We start from the raw sequence: 18,371 nt of genomic DNA, 5'->3' as shown, positions 1-18,371 counted from the left end.
ATAACGGCTGTAAATGCTCAAAAAATTGGAGACATGCTACAAAAATGCTGGCATAGCCACTCAGAAGCACAATATCAAGGTTCCGAGATCAATAGTTAGCATACAGAGGTAGAAACTGAATTGAGGCTTGAAACTATCAATCCTATAAGTCTCTAACATAGTAACTCGTCATCCTAGTAGATAGATGAGAAGGCCTAGTTCTTAGTCCCCGTAGAAGTGAAGAGGACGACTCAGATCAGAGGGCCATGAGGTATAAGGAGTAAAAAGAGCCTTACGTTCCATCCCACAATCAATTCCCTTATATAACTAAAGAATTTCTAGACTCAACTTCGACCAGTTTGGCTTGGTAATCCTACAGGCAGTCAAGCTCTGATACTAATGCTGTCAGGACCCCGACTCAATGCCACATCGATCTAGCATGTAACACATCATATCACTTTGCGGCCTCACGCACGGTATTCCCACGGGTGCCACCTTACCTGGCCCGGGACCGTTTGCGCCTTTTGGCTCACGTATATGATAGTGTCGCTAGCATCCATATGACAAAGAACCCGGGCTGACATGGCTAGTCGTGAACCCAAAGTGGCACTAACTTATAGGCACAGGCATACATGACCCAGCAACGAACGTGTCGGTCATCAGCGAGTGAATCCAGGCTGTAGCACTGGGCTAGCAGGACTCCGGTGAACCGGGCTGTAGCGGGCTAACAGGACTCCGGTATTCATCGCGTGACATTTCCCCGAAGGGACAGACACAAGAACGAAGAAGGACACATGCCGGCCAGCCTAAGTGTTCCGGAGCAGTAGCAAGCTACCATGGCTCAGTGGAAACACCAGGAGACATTTCCCGGTAAGAGAGGCTACTAAGGATAAACAACTAGATAGTCAGATCCCACACATACCAAGCATTTCAATAACATACACACAATATGCTCGATATGTGCAAATACAACATGGCATCACAACATGACTCTACAACTCAAGTATTTATTCATTAGGCTCCGAGGAGCGAGATATTACAAACATGGGTCTCATGACCCAACAATCAGAGCATACAAGTCAAGCACAAACGGAAGCTATCATGTCTGAGTACAGACATCTATAAATGGAAAAGGCTGAGAAGCCTGACTATCTACCAGATCCTGCCGAGGGCACAAGATCGTAGCTGAGGTAACAAGCTAAACGTCGAAGTCCACGCGGAACTACTAGTGAGACTGAAGTCTCTCTGCAAAAACATAAAATAGGCAAACGTGAGTACAAATGTACCCAGCAAGACTTACATCAGATCTATCTACATATGCATCATTATCAACAAAGGGGGTGGTGGAGTTTAACTGCAGCAAGCCAGCTTTGACTCGGTGGCTAACCTGAACTACGACTGCAAGTAACTCTTTTGAGGTGGCGCACACGAGTCCACATATTCACCATATCAATACACCACTATGGATCCGCTCCCGTCTCCCTACGAGAACGCCATCCATAGCACTCACGCTTATCTTGCGTATTTTAGAGTATCCACTTTCACTTGTCTATGAACTATGCAAGGGGTCCAAGTTTCCATATCCGAGGAATCCGGCTATTCGAATAGATAATGATAACCCTGCAGGGGTGTACTTCTTCACACACGCTTCCGCCACTTATCGCCCTGTACACGTCATGTACCTCGGCAACCTTCAAGCGGAAGCCGGGCGAGGGAGTCGGCCACGACCTGACTAACCAAACAAGTCTCTCGTCCAGGTTTATCGCCTATTCGGGTTCCATCCGCAAGGAGATCCGGCCGGGGTGTCGCTCACGGCCCCAAACGATGTGAGCAGGGTTCCCAAGCCCACCATCCGGGTGCCACTTGGTACACCGTGCCACTGTGCCTAGTCTGTCCCAAGCCCACCTGTACCGGGTGCCACTTGGTAGACTACTAACACTACCTACAAACACCAGAAACTAGTTGCAACTCCTGGACAGAGATCAAGTTGATTAATAAGTCGAGAGAGCTTGGAGCGCCCGGAGCCCAATGTGTGGTAGTAACTGATCATGGATCACAAACACAGAACTCAGTTCCTGAGGACGGCTGCAATGAGACAACCCACCATGTACTCCTACATGGCCTCTCACCGCTACCTTTACCAAATCGTGTTCACACACTTAGCTCACACACAGTAGGACATGTTCACACGCCTCTGATTCATCCCCGATGAATCAGACCTGACTCAACTCTAAGCAGTAGCAGGCATGACAAACAAGCATGAATGAGTAGGCACATCAGGGCTCAAACAACTCCTACTCATGCTAGTGGGTTTCATCTATTTACTGTGGCAATGACAGGTCATGCAAAGGATAAAGGGGTTCAGCTACCGCAGCAAGTAACAAATATATCGTTGTTGTCCTAATGCAGTAAAAGAGAGCAGGAGTGAGAGAGTGGGATTTTATCGGAATGAACAAGGGGGTTTTGCTTGCCTGGCACTTCTGAAGATAATATAGCTCTTCATCGGTGTCATCGAACTCATCGTCGGACCACGTCTATCGAGAGGGGACAAACACCGGCAACAGAGAAAGAACATAATCAATGCAATGCAACAATATGATGCATGGGTGTGACATGGCAATATGCTGTGGTTTGAGCTACTGCAGCTAGCAACAAAGTTAAATGAAGTTGGTTTGAACCCTAAGTTCAAAACCAAACTCCATATGTGAAATTCAAATGTCATTTAATTGATTTGTGCTAAACAGCAGCTATAAGTTGTTCTAACATGCATGAAAATGGTACAGATGGATAGATTGGATTTTTCTGATCATTTTTCATATATAAATAATTTAATTTGGAGTTACGGTTAATTTTCTATGATTTTTAGAAGTTTTATACAATTTTCTGGAATTTCCTGAATAATAATAAATCCAGAAATGATTTATGGCGTCAGCACCACGTCACTGTGACGTCAGCAGAGTCAACTGGGCGCCCCAGGTCAAACCTGACCCGTGGGGTCCATTGGTCAGTGAGACATACACTAAACCCGCGTTGACTCGGGCTTTGACCCGCTACGGGGCCCGCTGTCAGTGTCTGTTAGTGTGCTAATTGGGGGGATTAGCCGCTAATGGCAACGCCACGTCAGCAAGTGACGCCGGCGACCACGGCGACGGCGAGACCTCGCCGGAGTTGCTCGGGACGGCGCTACAGGGCACCGTTTTGCTCGGGGTTTGCGGCTACAGCGAGCTGGAAGACTCGCGCATCCAGTGGTGGTGGCGGCAGCAGCTGCGGTGGTCGGGATCGACGGCGGCGACCAAATCGGCGGCGGTCGGAGCTCGGGCAACAACGGAGATGGCGCTATAGGGCATGGCAGGGAGCACCCGTGGGTGTTTCGGGTTCGTAGGAGCGCGGTGAGCACGCTGGTGATGCTCGGGCGAGCGGCCGAGCTCACGAGCGCGGAGCTCGTTGACCATGGCGGCGGCGAGCCTCGGCGGAGGTGGGGAAGCTAGCTAGGGGAGGGGAACGACGGGGATTCCAGGGGGAAAATGGAGAGTGGCTCACGTAGGGACTGGCAGAGTCGACGACGAGGTCGGGGAAGCTCTGGACGACACGAATTTACGGCGGCGATCTCCGGGCACCGGAGATGAAGACGGTGGTGATGGCGGCGTTGCAGCGTGTCCGTGACATCGTGGCTTGTCGAGGAGGTCGGGGACGTCGAGACGGAGCTCGCAGGCACAGCGAGGGGTCGAGGGGGAGACGGTGGCCGCGTGGCGCAGCTGTGGCTGCGCTCGGCTCGAGAGGGAGAGGGAGCAGAAGAGGGGGAAGGGGTCGAGAGAGAGCAGAGAGCGAGGGGAGAGACAGAGGGGGCTACGGGGCATATCCAGACGCGTCGGGGGCGCCTCGGTGGCAAGCAAGAGGTGGCCAGGGCGGCGTCGGCGCTCGCCACCGAGCTGCTTCGGTGCAAGGGGAGGAAGACGATAGGGGGGTTAGCGGTGGCGGGCTGGGCCGCCAGCTGGAGTTGGGCCAGGTGGGCTGAGAGGTGAGCGCCAGGTAGTTCTTCTGCCTCTCTCTTTTATTGTTTTTCTATTTCTGTTTTTATTTAATCTTTTGCCACTGTTTCTAAATAAAACAAATTTAAAGACAGTGACAAAATTCCCCTAAACATTTTATTTAGCACAATGGAATTATACCAAAGCACATAAAAATGTTTCAGTTATTTGAACATATATTCAGTAATATTTGGATATAGGTTCAAATTCAAAATAGTATTGATTTAAATTCAAAGTCCCAAAATAATTCCTTAAAAATGTTCCTAAATTTTGGTTTGATATATAGCTCTTGCCAAAATTCTCAAACATTGCAAAAGGACATCTTGGAACATAGAATGAGATTTTTAGGGATCTTTGCCCTGCTTTTAATTAAGTTTTTGAGGCTTTCAAAATTCCTCAATTCAAGTTTCAAAAATATAGACATGATGCACACATGAAGCTAGCCTAGAGCACTACCAGCAGCTAGGGATGTGACAACTCACCCCTACTAAACAAAAATCTCGTCCCGAGATTCAAGCGTAGGGTAAGATGAAGGGGGAACGCAACCTAACACAATCTTCACGATCCAGGTTGCACTTCATAGGAACGTTGTTTCGATCACCATCTTGTCTTGACGTCTTTGCTTTCGAGATCTTCACTCGACACAACAACAGAAAGGAGGGGGAAACCCTACGGGATTTACTCTTCTTGAAGATCGAGCAACTCAAGATCAAGTCACGGAGTAAGACATAGCATCATCTCTCAAGCTGAGACACGAAGCACACATCTAAAGGGATGGAGTGGAACAGATGACGAAGGTTCACTAGGTAGGCAATAATTGCACACCTAAGAAGGTGGTGAACGGTTGTCAACGTAGCGAGGAGTTGAGTTGCCATGATACCTCAGCGATACATCCTGGAGGGGGGTGATTCGTAGATATATCCCCTTAAGTGGCAAAAAGAATTACCTTTGATTCAGAGATCATTGAACTCTTTAAACCAGCCTAAGGCAAATCACAATCGATCATTTGGAGGAGGTCGGTAGAATGGCATACTCGGACTTGGATGATGTGGATTACCTTGTTGAAGACAACGTAATGGATGAATTTGCTTACCACCGGAAATGGAAGAGACTCATGGTAGAATGGCACAGTGGCGGTGCAAGCTGGGAACAATATGCAAATGCTGGGAATGATTCTGGTAACTGGGGAAGAACCCAACAATAGAGAGTGAATCCACTGTTTGAAAAGTTATAGCATAACCGAGGAAGCTGAGAGCAAACCCAGTTAGTGTCGAAGATAACACCTAGCGCTTGTGCACGCTCTCAAGAACTTGAGCATTTCCATAATCATCAAGGTTTTACCAACATCCGTGTCAAGGATCCTGGCAACACAACTTGCTACCATGATGAATGATGATGGATGATGCAGATGCAAAGGAAGATAACACTTTCTCAGATTTCACCCTTGGCGAGGCCAAGGAAACAAAATCTGGATGATCGACCGAGAGACATTTAGCACTCCGCTTCTAATGTTCTCCTTGATGTGCTAGCGTAATCCATAGATAATTATGGTTTGATATCTAGAACATCAAGTAAAAGGTCGGACTTCGGGAGCACAAGAATCCATAAGGAACAACTAGGGAGGTAAATCCTACGAAATCCTTATGGGGAGGTGGCCAACTTCTTCAATCAAGATACTACAATAATAGGTCTTTCGGCTGGGTGTGTTGGCCACGACATCCACTTTACCGGTTACAGAGAGACCATTATTATAGTTCTTGAGAAATGTTCCAACCATCATATCTTCTTGAGATTCAGATCTGGTTGGTGTCAGGATATTCCAGACTCATCGAGTCTAGGAAGAAAAATGAAAGTTTGCAACACAATTCGACGAGATGACGTTGCGAGATTCTCGGGAAATGAACTATGATAGCAAGCTTTAAAACATGAGCTGGTTCTGCTACACACATGTGAACACGCTGTCCAAGACAAGCATGACCACAAAGTAGTCTTATAATAAAACACTACCGAGTTCTGGTTGGGAACCATCACCGTGGATAACGAAGTCCTTGCATAAGTCATATGATTAGCTCTTATGAAGGGACTTCATCTCCTTGAACAAATCAATCAGTGGCTTGCTGTGCTCGGGACACATATGGAATGAAGGTTGCAAGTCTCCAGACCACAGAATAATTTGCACGTGTGCATGACTGACTTGCAATGATTCCATAGGAAGCAAAACTAACTTTCTCAATTCACGGCGGCAACTTTCACCAAGTACACATGAATCAGAGGTAGTCACTTCTTTCATCCAAACATATGCTTCATGAACGAAACACGAAGAAATGCTTACACAAGTTTCCAACACTAGCTTGATGTCAGACAAAATCATGGAGAGGACAAGGATGTTGTCGATGGGCTCAACAACAATTCATCCAGGTTTCCATAAAAATGGAATTCCATAATTATGAGAACAAGGTGATAGTACTGGTCAGACCAAAAGATATAGTGGTGTATGCTCGAGGGACAGCCACGAGTAAGACAACATTATGAACATCGTTGGTTCTGATTTGATTTGACGATAGCCCATACTCAATCAAAGGTTTGGGTAAGATAATAGATCCAACAATTGAGCACAAGGACCAATTGATGAAGATATCATCTTTCTTCAACACACACACACACAAAAAGATATCCCTTAACATGAACTAAGTCGGACAAGCTTTTATCTTCCAACTCTCCAAGTTGTTGTTTAGCTTAACCAACTAGCTCGGAGGTATCCAACACGAATTCTTGGAGAAATGGTGGTTTACAGGAATAAACCAACTTGATCACGAGATCAACATAGCGGTCAGGCGACAACCTGGTGATACTTCCGAGAAGAAATTCGGAATATCACGAACCACCGATATGTTACTAAGCTCGAGAACAATCTTGCTTTTCAGGGCAAGACGATATGATCAAATGAGCGAGGACTTAACAAAATCCTATCTCATCAATCGAGGAGTGCACCAGGAAAATGGACTAGGTAGCACGATCAGTCTTAGAAGGATGATTCAAAAACCAACACGCTAAGAATGAAATTATTGTCCTTTAACTACCAAGCAACGAGGTTGCTAGGAGTATTGATTTCACACATCACAATTCACTTGTCGGCACTTCGGTTGCAACAACACGGAAGCGAGAAATGAAAATGATGGCGAGAAGTATCACTACGTCAAGAATTCACAAGGGCTGGAGCAATTCTCATGAAAATCCTGACATAAAGGGGGTGATACTCCAGGGTAGAACAGAATCAAAAGCTGGATTGCATCTGATCTGCGGAAGACAACTTCTTTGACTCGATCCTGGATATGGATGAGGTACTGGAGTTTGTTTCTCCTAGTTATTCCGGAATAGAATGGCTTGACGGACCACAAGAGTAATAGGCCTCGATAAACGAATGCATGCATACTCTTGACTATCAATTGATAGACGAGGGCCAGAATGCAACTAAAGAGAACAACTCAAAGGAACATATAATTTTCTGAGTTGTGGATGCATAGATTAGTATGTCGAACCAAGTTCAACATGTTTCTTCCGGATAAGCCATGCAGAGAGGTAGGACTGGCAGAGTCACGATTTATGAATGGAGAACTCCTCAAGAGTACTCTAATTGTGATCTTTTGGTTCAAAAGAACTCCTGCCAAGAATGGTTCATTGTATTTGGAAGAACGATATACCACGGACCTCGAGGACTATCGCAAAGGTTATTAATATCCTAAAGGCACTAGCAATTACTATCAACATGAAGTAAGTAGGGTGAATCTTGGGCTCAGAAACCCAGGAGTAGAATACCTACTACTAGCTGGCATCACGGGATGCTTTCGAGAATGATAGCCAGAATCATCACACTGGGACACAAATCATGGCTAAATTACTGGATGATCCACTAAGACACCTAGGGTCATAATACTAGCTCCAACATATATGTCAAGGCAATAAAGTACCTCAACTCACTGATTTGTGTGATTAATCTGACCAAAGGCACATCGGAAACAGGAGGAAGGGATTTGCAAATGCATCCGACTATTTAGAAACCTGGGATGACTCGGACAGCATAACAGCTGTAAATGCTCAAAAAATTGGAGACATGCTACAAAAATGGTGGCATAGCCACTCAGAAGCACAATATCAAGGTTCCGAGATCAATAGTTAGCATACAGAGGTAGAAACTGAATTGAGGCTTGAAACTATCAATCCTATAAGTCTCTAACATAGTAACTCGTCATCCTAGTAGATAGATGAGAAGGCCTAGTTCTTAGTCCCCATAGAAGAGAAGAGGACGACTCAGATCAGAGGGCCATGAGGTATAAGGAGTAAAAAGAGCCTTACGTTCCATCCCACAATCAATTCCCTTATATAACTAAAGAATTTCTAGACTCAACTTCGACCAGTTTGGCTTGGTAATCCTACAGGCAGTCAAGCTCTGATACCAATGCTTCAGGACCCCGACTCAATGCCACATCGATCTAGCATGTAACACATCATATCACTTTGCGGCCTCACGCACGGTATTCCCACGGGTGCCACCTTACCTGGCCCGGGACCGTTTGCGCCTTTTGGCTCACGTATATGATAGTGTCGCTAGCATCCATATGACAAAGAACCCGGGCTGACATGGCTAGTCGTGTACCCAAAGTGGCACTAACTTACAGGCACAGGCATACATGACCCAGCAACGAACGTGTCGGTCATCAGCGAGTGAATCCAGGCTGTAGCACTGGGCTAGCAGGACTCCGGTGAACCGGGTTGTAGCGGGCTAACAGGACTCCGGTATTCATCGCGTGACATTTCCCCGAAGGGACAGACACAGGAACGAAGAAGGACACATGCCGGCCAGCCTAAGTGTTCCGGAGCAGTAGCAAGCTACCATGGCTCAGTGGAAACACCAGGAGACATTTCCCGGTAAGAGAGGCTACTAAGGATAAACAACTAGATAGTCAGATCCCACACATACCAAGCATTTCAATAACATACACACAATATGCTCGATATGTGCAAATACAACATGGCATCACAACATGACTCTACAACTCAAGTATTTATTCATTAGGCTCCGAGGAGCGAGATATTACAAACATGGGTCTCATGACCCAACAATCAGAGCATACAAGTCAAGCACAAACGGAAGCTATCATGTCTGAGTACAGACATCTATAAATGGAAAAGGCTGAGAAGCCTGACTATCTACCAGATCCTGCCGAGGGCACAAGATCGTAGCTGAGGTAACAAGCTAAACGTCGAAGTCCACGCGGAACTACTAGTGAGACTGAAGTCTCTCTGCAAAAACATAAAATAGGCAAACGTGAGTACAAATGTACCCAGCAAGACTTACATCAGATCTATCTACATATGCATCATTATCAACAAAGGGGGTGGTGGAGTTTAACTGCAGCAAGCCAGCTTTGACTCGGTGGCTAACCTGAACTACGACTGCAAGTAACTCTTTTGAGGTGGCGCACACGAGTCCACATATTCACCATATCAATACACCACTATGGATCCGCTCCCGTCTCCCTACGAGAACGCCATCCATAGCACTCACGCTTATCTTGCGTATTTTAGAGTATCCACTTTCACTTGTCTATGAACTATGCAAGGGGTCCAAGTTTCCATATCCGAGGAATCCGGCTATTCGAATAGATAATGATAACCCTGCAGGGGTGTACTTCTTCACACACGCTTCCGCCACTTATCGCCCTGTACACGTCATGTACCTCGGCAACCTTCAAGCGGAAGCCGGGCGAGGGAGTCGGCCACGACCTGACTAACCAAACAAGTCTCTCGTCCAGGTTTATCGCCTATTCGGGTTCCATCCGCAAGGAGATCCGGCCGGGGTGTCGCTCACGGCCCCAAACGATGTGAGCAGGGTTCCCAAGCCCACCATCCGGGTGCCACTTGGTACACCGTGCCACTGTGCCTAGTCTGTCCCAAGCCCACCTGTACCGGGTGCCACTTGGTAGACTACTAACACTACCTACAAACACCAGAAACTAGTTGCAACTCCTGGACAGAGATCAAGTTGATTAATAAGTCGAGAGAGCTTGGAGCGCCCGGAGCCCAATGTGTGGTAGTAACTGATCATGGATCACAAACACAGAACTCAGTTCCTGAGGACGGCTGCAATGAGACAACCCACCATGTACTCCTACATGGCCTCTCACCGCTACCTTTACCAAATCGTGTTCACACACTTAGCTCACACACAGTAGGACATGTTCACACGCCTCTGATTCATCCCCGATGAATCAGACCTGACTCAACTCTAAGCAGTAGCAGGCATGACAAACAAGCATGAATGAGTAGGCACATCAGGGCTCAAACAACTCCTACTCATGCTAGTGGGTTTCATCTATTTACTGTGGCAATGACAGGTCATGCAAAGGATAAAGGGGTTCAGCTACCGCAGCAAGTAACAAATATATCGTTGTTGTCCTAATGCAGTAAAAGAGAGCAGGAGTGAGAGAGTGGGATTTTATCGGAATGAACAAGGGGGTTTTGCTTGCCTAGCACTTCTGAAGATAATATAGCTCTTCATCGGTGTCATCGAACTCATCGTCGGACCACGTCTATCGAGAGGGGACAAACACCGGCAACAGAGAAAGAACACAATCAATGCAATGCAACAATATTATGCATGGGTGTGACATGGCAATATGCTGTGGTTTGAGCTACTGGAGCTAGCAACAAAGTTAAATGAAGTTGGTTTGAACCCTAAGTTCAAAACCAAACTCCATATGTGAAATTCAAATGTCATTTAATTGATTTGTGCTAAACAGCAGCTATAAGTTGTTCTAACATGCATGAAAATGGTACAGATGAATAGATTGTCTTTTTCTGATCATTTTTCATATATAAATCATTTAATTTGGAGTTACGGTTAATTTTCTATGATTTTTAGAAGTTTTATACAATTTTCTGGAATTTCCTGAATAATAATAAATCCAGAAATGATTTATGGCGTCAGCACCACGTCACTGTGACGTCAGCAGAGTCAACTGGGCGCCCCAGGTCAAACCTGACCCGTGGGGTCCATTGGTCAGTGAGACATACACTAAACCCGCGTTGACTCGGGCTTTGACCCACTACGGGGCCCGCTGTCAGTGTCTGTTAGTGTGCTAATTGGGGGGATTAGCCGCTAATGGCAATGCCACGTCAGCAAGTGACGCCGGCGACCACGGCGACGGCGAGACCTTGCCGGAGTTGCTCGGGACGGTGCTACAGGGCACCGTTTTGCTCGGGGTTTGCGGCTACAGCGAGCTGGAAGACTCGCGCATCCAGTGGTGGTGGCGGCGGCAGCTGCGGTGGTCGGGATCGACGGCGGCGACCAAATCGGTGGCGGCCGGAGCTCGGGCAACAGCGGAGATGGCGCTATAGGGCATGGCAGGGAGCACCCGTGGGTGTTTCGGGTTCGCAGGAGCGCGGTGAGCACGCTGGTGATGCTCGGGCGAGCGGCCGAGCTCACGAGCGCGGAGCTCGTTGACCATGGCGGCGGCGAGCCTCGGCGGAGGTGGGGAAGCTAGCTAGGGGAGGGGAACGACGGGGATTCCAGGGGGAAAATGGAGAGTGGCTCACGTAGGGACTGGCAGAGTCGACGACGAGGTCGGGGAAGCTCTGGACGACGCGAATTTACGGCGGCGATCTCCGGGCACCGGAGATGAAGACGGTGGTGATGGCGGCGTTGCAGCGTGTCCGTGATGTCGTGGCTTGTCGAGGAGGTCGGGGACGTCGAGACGGAGCTCGCAGGCACAGCGAGGGGTCGAGGGGGAGACGGTGGCCGCGGCGTTACGGTGGCGCGGCTGCGGCTGGGCTCGGCTCGAGAGGGAGAGGGAGCAGAAGAGGGGGAAGGGGTCGAGAGAGAGCAGAGAGCGAGGGGAGAGACAGAGGGGGCTACGGGGCATATCCAGACGCGTCGGGGGCGCCTCAGTGGCAAGCAGGAGGTGGCCAGGGCGGCGTCGGCACTCGCCACCGAGCTGCTTCGGTGCGAGGGGAGGAAGACGACAGGGGGGTTAGCGGTGGCGGGCTGGGCCGCCAGCTGGAGTTGGGCCAGGTGGGCTGAGAGGTGAGCGCCTGGTAGTTCTTCTGCCTCTCTCTTTTATTGTTTTTCTGTTTCTATTTTTATTTAATCTTTTGCCACTGTTTCTAAATAAAACAAATTCAAAGACAGTGACAAAATTCCCCTGAACATTTTATTTAGCACAATGGAATTATACCAAAGCACATAAAAATGTTTCAGTTATTTGAACATATATTCAGTAATATTTGGATATAGGTTCAAATTCAAAATAGTATTGATTTAAATTCAAAGTCCCAAAATAATTCCTTAAAAATGTTCCTAAATTTTGGTTTGATATATAGCTCTTGCCAAAATTCTCAAACATTGCAAAAGGACATCTTGGAACATAGAATGAGATTTCTAGGGATCTTTGCCCTGCTTTTAATTAAGTTTTTGAGGCTTTCAAAATTCCTCAATTGAAGTTTCAAAAATATAGACATGATGCACACATGAAGCTAGCCTAGAGCACTACCAGCAGCTAGGGATGTGACAAGCACGAGGGATTCGTGATGATCGCGGGTCGACGAAGCAATGGGATCCTCAAGAGCGTCGTCCTGGGGCAGCGAAGGTTGCGCGGCCTCTCGCATGCCTCCTTGCTTCAAGCCAGCACCGGTGGGTCCTTCCCTGACCGCCACGAGTGCCACGCTGGCCGAGTGGGGAGTGGCCTCCATGTAAAGCACTAGGGGCTCACACAGACGAGGCGCCACCATGACACGTGGGCTCGCGAGTTATCGCTTGAGGTCTTCGAAGGCCGCCTCAGCTTTTGGGGTCCACTCGAACGGGACCTTTTTTCATCAGCTTGAAGAAAGGGAGGGCGCGCTCGCCAAGCTTGGAGATGAAGCACCCAAAGGAGGTTACGCACTCCGCGAGCTTCTACATCTCCTTGGCAGGCTCATCCGCTCTACCGCCTTGACCTTCTCTGGGTTGGCCTCGATCCCTCGGTGCGACAACAGGAAGCCCAGCAGCTTGCCGAACGGGACCCCGAACACACACTTCTCTAGATTGAGCTTCAGGTTTATGCTGCTTAGGTTCGTGAATGTTTCTTCCAGGTCTTCTATTAGGGTCCTTGCCTCCCGCGACTTGACCATGATGTCGTTGACGTATGCCTCTGCATTCTTCCCCAACTGCTGCCTGACCGCGATGTGCATCAGCCGCTGGAAAGTTGCACCAGTGTTCCACAGCCCGAAGGGCATGCAAGTGTAGTAGTACACTTCACATGGCGAGATGAAAGTTGTCTTCTCGACATCCTCTGTCGCCATCTTGATTTGATGATATCTCGAGAAAGCATCCAAAAAACACAATAGATCACACTCGGCAATCGAATCCACAATCTAGTCGATACGCGAGAGCGGCAAAGGGTCCTGAGGGCAAGTTTTGTTGAGGCCCGTGTAGTCGACGCACATGCGCTCCTTCCCGCCTTTCTTGGGGACAATCACAGGATTCACCAACCAATCTGGGAGCCATACTTCCCGAATGACGTCGGCCTCTTCGATCTTGCTGTGACAGCCTGGTTTTTGCCCTCTTCTCTTTGCCTGATTTTCATTTGGTTTGGTTTTGAAATTCGGAGTTTTGAATCTTTTGAAATGGACTTAAACACTTGTGTACCCCTTGACTTTCACTCAAGTGCCTCATTTCCCTCTCTAACTACCATTTCTCTCTAGTTCACCTAAAAATAATATTCATTTCCCGCTCTTAAACCCTAGGTAGCTCAATGTGCTCCAAAGCAACGCCAATTTTTCTTGCCCACAAAAATCTGAGAAAATTCCCAAATATTATTTGAGCCCTAGGGCACCTTCCTGAGCAAAAATATTTCATCACTTTTTGGAATATTTTTGCTACAGAAAATATTTTCTGCTCTGGACAGAAATGGTGGTTTCTACAGCAGCTACCATTTTACTTGCTCTATTGTGGCTGATTTTTCTTGTGCATCATCACCTTAGTAGATGATCGCTAACCTCCAAAGCCCAGCTCCCAACTCTCAGTAGTTTGACCATAGTAAGCTCTCAAAGTTACTGACCAGAAACTTACCAGGGAGTTGAAATCCATTCTACTACGTCTGTGCTCAAACCAAAGCATGGTAACCTCTCAATCTACAACGAACTACACGCCATACATGAAGTTTAGGCTTAGGTCGGCCTGAGGTCAGAGTTCACGCGGTGACCATGCGTGTGCACGGTGCCAACCTGCATGTCACCATGCTTTGAGTGCCGCCGAGCGCTTTGTTGCACGCGTGCTCGTTTCCCCGACTGCCGAACCTTGCCAAACATCGCCACGATCATCGTTCCGACCCTCTTAAATCCATCCTGGCGCTCGCTGACGCATGAGCTCACTGCAGTGAGCACGGGCGCGGTCCGGCCAACGCAACAGTGCACTGCACACTGTGTTCATTGCCACCCTCTCACCCCGGTGCTCGTCTCCGCTCGCCCACAGTGCCCGCGTCAGCTGCGTCGCCTTCCCCCTCACCCACTGACGCGGTTCATCGTCGGGCACTGTGTCCAGGTGTCCTCCGACGGAGCCCGAACCCCCCCCCTCATCGCTCAGCTATAAATAGAGCCCTCCCTAGCCTCCTCGAGCATCATCCACTCCTCACACAGACTCCATGATCGAGTAGAAAGCCGTAGCCTGGTAGGGCAGGCCGCGGGCCACCGTCCCTGAGCTCGAGCTCGCCGGCGATCATTTCGGGTCGTCTCCACATCTCCATGCCCTCCCAGGCTCGGGCCACCCTTCCAAGGCCTCCGCCATGCTTCGGTGGTGCCATTCCGCCTGTTTGGAGCCCCTGGTGTCGCCTCTAGTCACCGTCGTCTTCAACTCTGGCGACCTCTGCGTTCTGTCGCCGCTGGGGAGGCCGTTTCCATCACCGTTCGACCACCCCTAGCTAACCTATGGGTACGGGTAGGTGCACCTCCGTCTTCTCTTTCGATCCCTCCCTCTAGTTCTGGCCAAGGAGCTCTCCTCGCCGGCGTGTGCTCCGGCGGAGCCGCGCCGCTCTCTGTTTCCCTACCCCCTCCCTCTCACCTTACTAGCGGGGCCCGCTAGTCAGCCACTCTGTACGCACCCGAAGCGGTATGATTGGTGGCGCCCATGAGGTTTTACGACTTTGACGTCGCCCCCTAGTTATGTTTATTTAAATTCAAATATTCAATTCTATCCAGAGAGCTTCAAATAGCCAAAACTTTTTAACGATAAGTCCAAATGAATTGATTCCTTTTGCATTGTGTTCTTTATGAAGAAATCTAGCAGTCACCAAAAATGAGATTTTTCTCAGCTGCCTAGATTTTCTGGTGAATTTCATAAGGGTTCTTGATGTTTTCTTTTTGTGTTTATAATGCTTTCAGATAGTGAAGCTTGTCTTGAGGATCACCAGGAGCATTGTGAACCTCATTGCACTAAGGCAAGCCACAACAACATTTTCATGGTGCCATTACAATATTTGTGATTTTTCAACTTGAATTAATGATTTAATCCATGCATTTAAATCACTAGAATATTATTTGTATTTTGTTGGTTGCTTATTTAAGTAGTTATGATTAATTTACAGAAATTTGAAGCTAACTAAGTTGGTTAAGTAACTAGAAGTAATATTTGTTATGAAGAAGTAATATGGTTATGGATATAAGTAATTATTTTGAGTATTTTCTTGGATGAGAAAAATGATAAATTTGCTAATTAAAGATTTTGTTTAAAGTGATGATTAATCATAACCAGAGGATTGTTATGAGTTGTTGATGTTTATGCTTAGTGTGGATATCGTTGACCCAGTTATTTCCGTTGTTATATGATGCACATGTTAGTGCTGCATTTCATGGCATATTTTGACACCGGTTACTTTCAATTTAAGTTGAACCTGATAACAACTCAACTTGAATATATTGTTTACCGGGTCATGGTGCCACTGAATCGAGTTTTCCCAGTGCAACCACATTTGCCTTTATGGGAAGGCCTTTATTCGGTCCGTTGTCATGCCTCTGGTCGGTGCCTCCAACGAGGGAAGGCTATGGGCATGTGGTACCCTGGCCCGGTAAGCAGACATAACCTTGTGTGCCCGTTGTTGTTATGGTACCTTGTCCTTGTTTGGGACCATTGATGTTTTGCCACGACGGTGGCCGCTGGTGTCTTTGGTAGACACGGGGCCACCCAGGACTAGCCCAGTGGGGAGTGAGTCGGAGTGGCTGGGAGAGTGTCATGGCAATGGAGGGGTTTCGTCGGAACGCCGTTGGTCCACCTGAATGGGAGTGCGAGGCCATGGGTTCCGTGGTGTGGGTAGAGTGCGCTACCTCTGCAGAGTGTATTCAATCTATTGATAGTCGAGTCCATGGTTATGGACATGCTCGAAAGTAGGTCACACCATGGGTCAACGTTTAATTAATTTTGCACACTAAGGTATGAACTTTGCACTGTTGAGAGGAAGATGGTGGGTAAATCATCTTGATGTTGGCGACCAAGTGTTGGTCATGGTTGTGATCGCTGGAAAAATCATCATTTGGTTACGAGGTAACCAGATCAAAGACCATGAGGTCGGTCCGTTTGTGATCCAAGAACGATCACCGTTGGTAAGCAAGTCCGAAGGACTTATATCACAAGAGCATGATCACAGCATGTATGATATGATGTTGCATTAGTAAATCAATCGATTAAATATCATGATATTGTTTGTCATTATGTTTATGTTTGTTGTGAGCTTGCAAGTACATTCAATGTACTAACCTGGCGTGTCATGCCAGCTTTCTGGGAAGTCTTGTTGGAAAGGAGTGCTGTCCGAGTCTAGATCGTGTCCACATCGGTGTCCCTGTGCTATGGAGTTCCACTACACCGTTGTTTCGCTGCCGCGTAGTTGCTACGATCGAGGCCCCTTTATGTTCACTAAATAATGTACATATTGTTCAGCCGCACCGTGTGTGCCGCTTGGCCTCGTCACCTATTGTAATATGAACTATGATCTACTAACATCAATAAAACGGTTTTTTTCTGTACCAAGATGTTGTGTTGCCAGAAGACATGGTCTCTGGGCTGGCAATGCATGGTAAACCGGTTGCTCTGAGCCGGGGTGCCACACTTGCCGACTTCCTAGACGATGAGCACTTGCTTTTATTGTGCACCTGGGCACACCATCAAGTGGTGCTCAATTACCTCCCTTGGGACACCAACCAAGTCGGACGCTTCTCACGCAAATACATCTTTGTTAGCCCTTAGGAAGCCAACCAGCGCCTCCTCCCGGTCTGGGGGAAGGCCTGCACCAATGGTGAAAGTGGGGCCCAAGCCCCCGATGTCGATAGGCACCTGCTTTGTCTCGGCCCGGTCCTGAGAGAACAGTTGCCTTTTCTTCACAGGCGCCACCTCCTCATCTTCCGCGGCGCCCCTGGCGGCAGAGCAGAAAGCGGCCATGGCCCTGTAGGCGAGCTTGAGAACAAGGACCGTGTCTTTCGTATCCCCGACCATCGTGATGACGCCGCTGCTGCCCAGCATATTGACAAAGTTATAGCCCGGATGGGTCGCCGCCATGAACTTGGCGAGGGCCGGATACCCCAGGATGGCATTGTACGGGAGGCCAATGTGGACAACATCAAAGTCGATGAGCTCGGTGTGGCAGTTGTCGCATGTGTTGAAGGTTACTGAGAGGCGTATCTTTCCCAGGGGGTGGCTGAGCCCTTAACCACCCCCAAGAAAGGCTTGGTGGGAAGGAGATGGTCGTATGGCACTTCAAGTAGGTCGAAGGTTTCCACAGAGAGGAGTTTTAGGCCGGCGCCTCCGTCGATGAGTGTCTTGGTCAACGCAACGTTGCTAATGGTGGGCATGCACAACATAGGGAGGGCACCTGCGGCCGCCATGGTCTTGGGGTGGTCTCTAGATTCGAAGGTGATGTCAGTTTCAGGCTCAGCGCAGCCTTGCACATCCTTGCGCCGTGGCCGAGCCGCGACCTGCCGATAATGCATGCGACCATATGGGGTGCCGGAGCTATGAAGCGTGTGACGAACTGGTCGCAAAGTTCTTCCCAGTAGGATATCGATGCACGCGGGAGGCCGCAGAGCCAGGATCAAGGGGCCTCCGTGAGGGCCAGGGGCAACCATTTCGCCATGGCCTTGTAATTGCCTCCAGCTAGCTCGATGGCCTTCTCGTATGACCGGAAGAACTCTTCGGGGTCCGCAACGCTGCCATACCGCGATGGCAACGCTGACCTGAACTTCGCAGGCCATTGCACCCGGTGCAGATTGGGGGTGAAAGTTGGGTAACCCGCGGTACTCCCGTACGGCTCAGACGGCCACGCCCGCAAGGCGGCACCTACCATGGGG

Source organism: Triticum aestivum, chromosome 4A (assembly GCF_018294505.1).
Source record: "Triticum aestivum cultivar Chinese Spring chromosome 4A, IWGSC CS RefSeq v2.1, whole genome shotgun sequence".
NCBI lineage: Eukaryota > Viridiplantae > Streptophyta > Magnoliopsida > Poales > Poaceae > Triticum > Triticum aestivum.
This window is presented reverse-complemented; position numbering follows the sequence as displayed.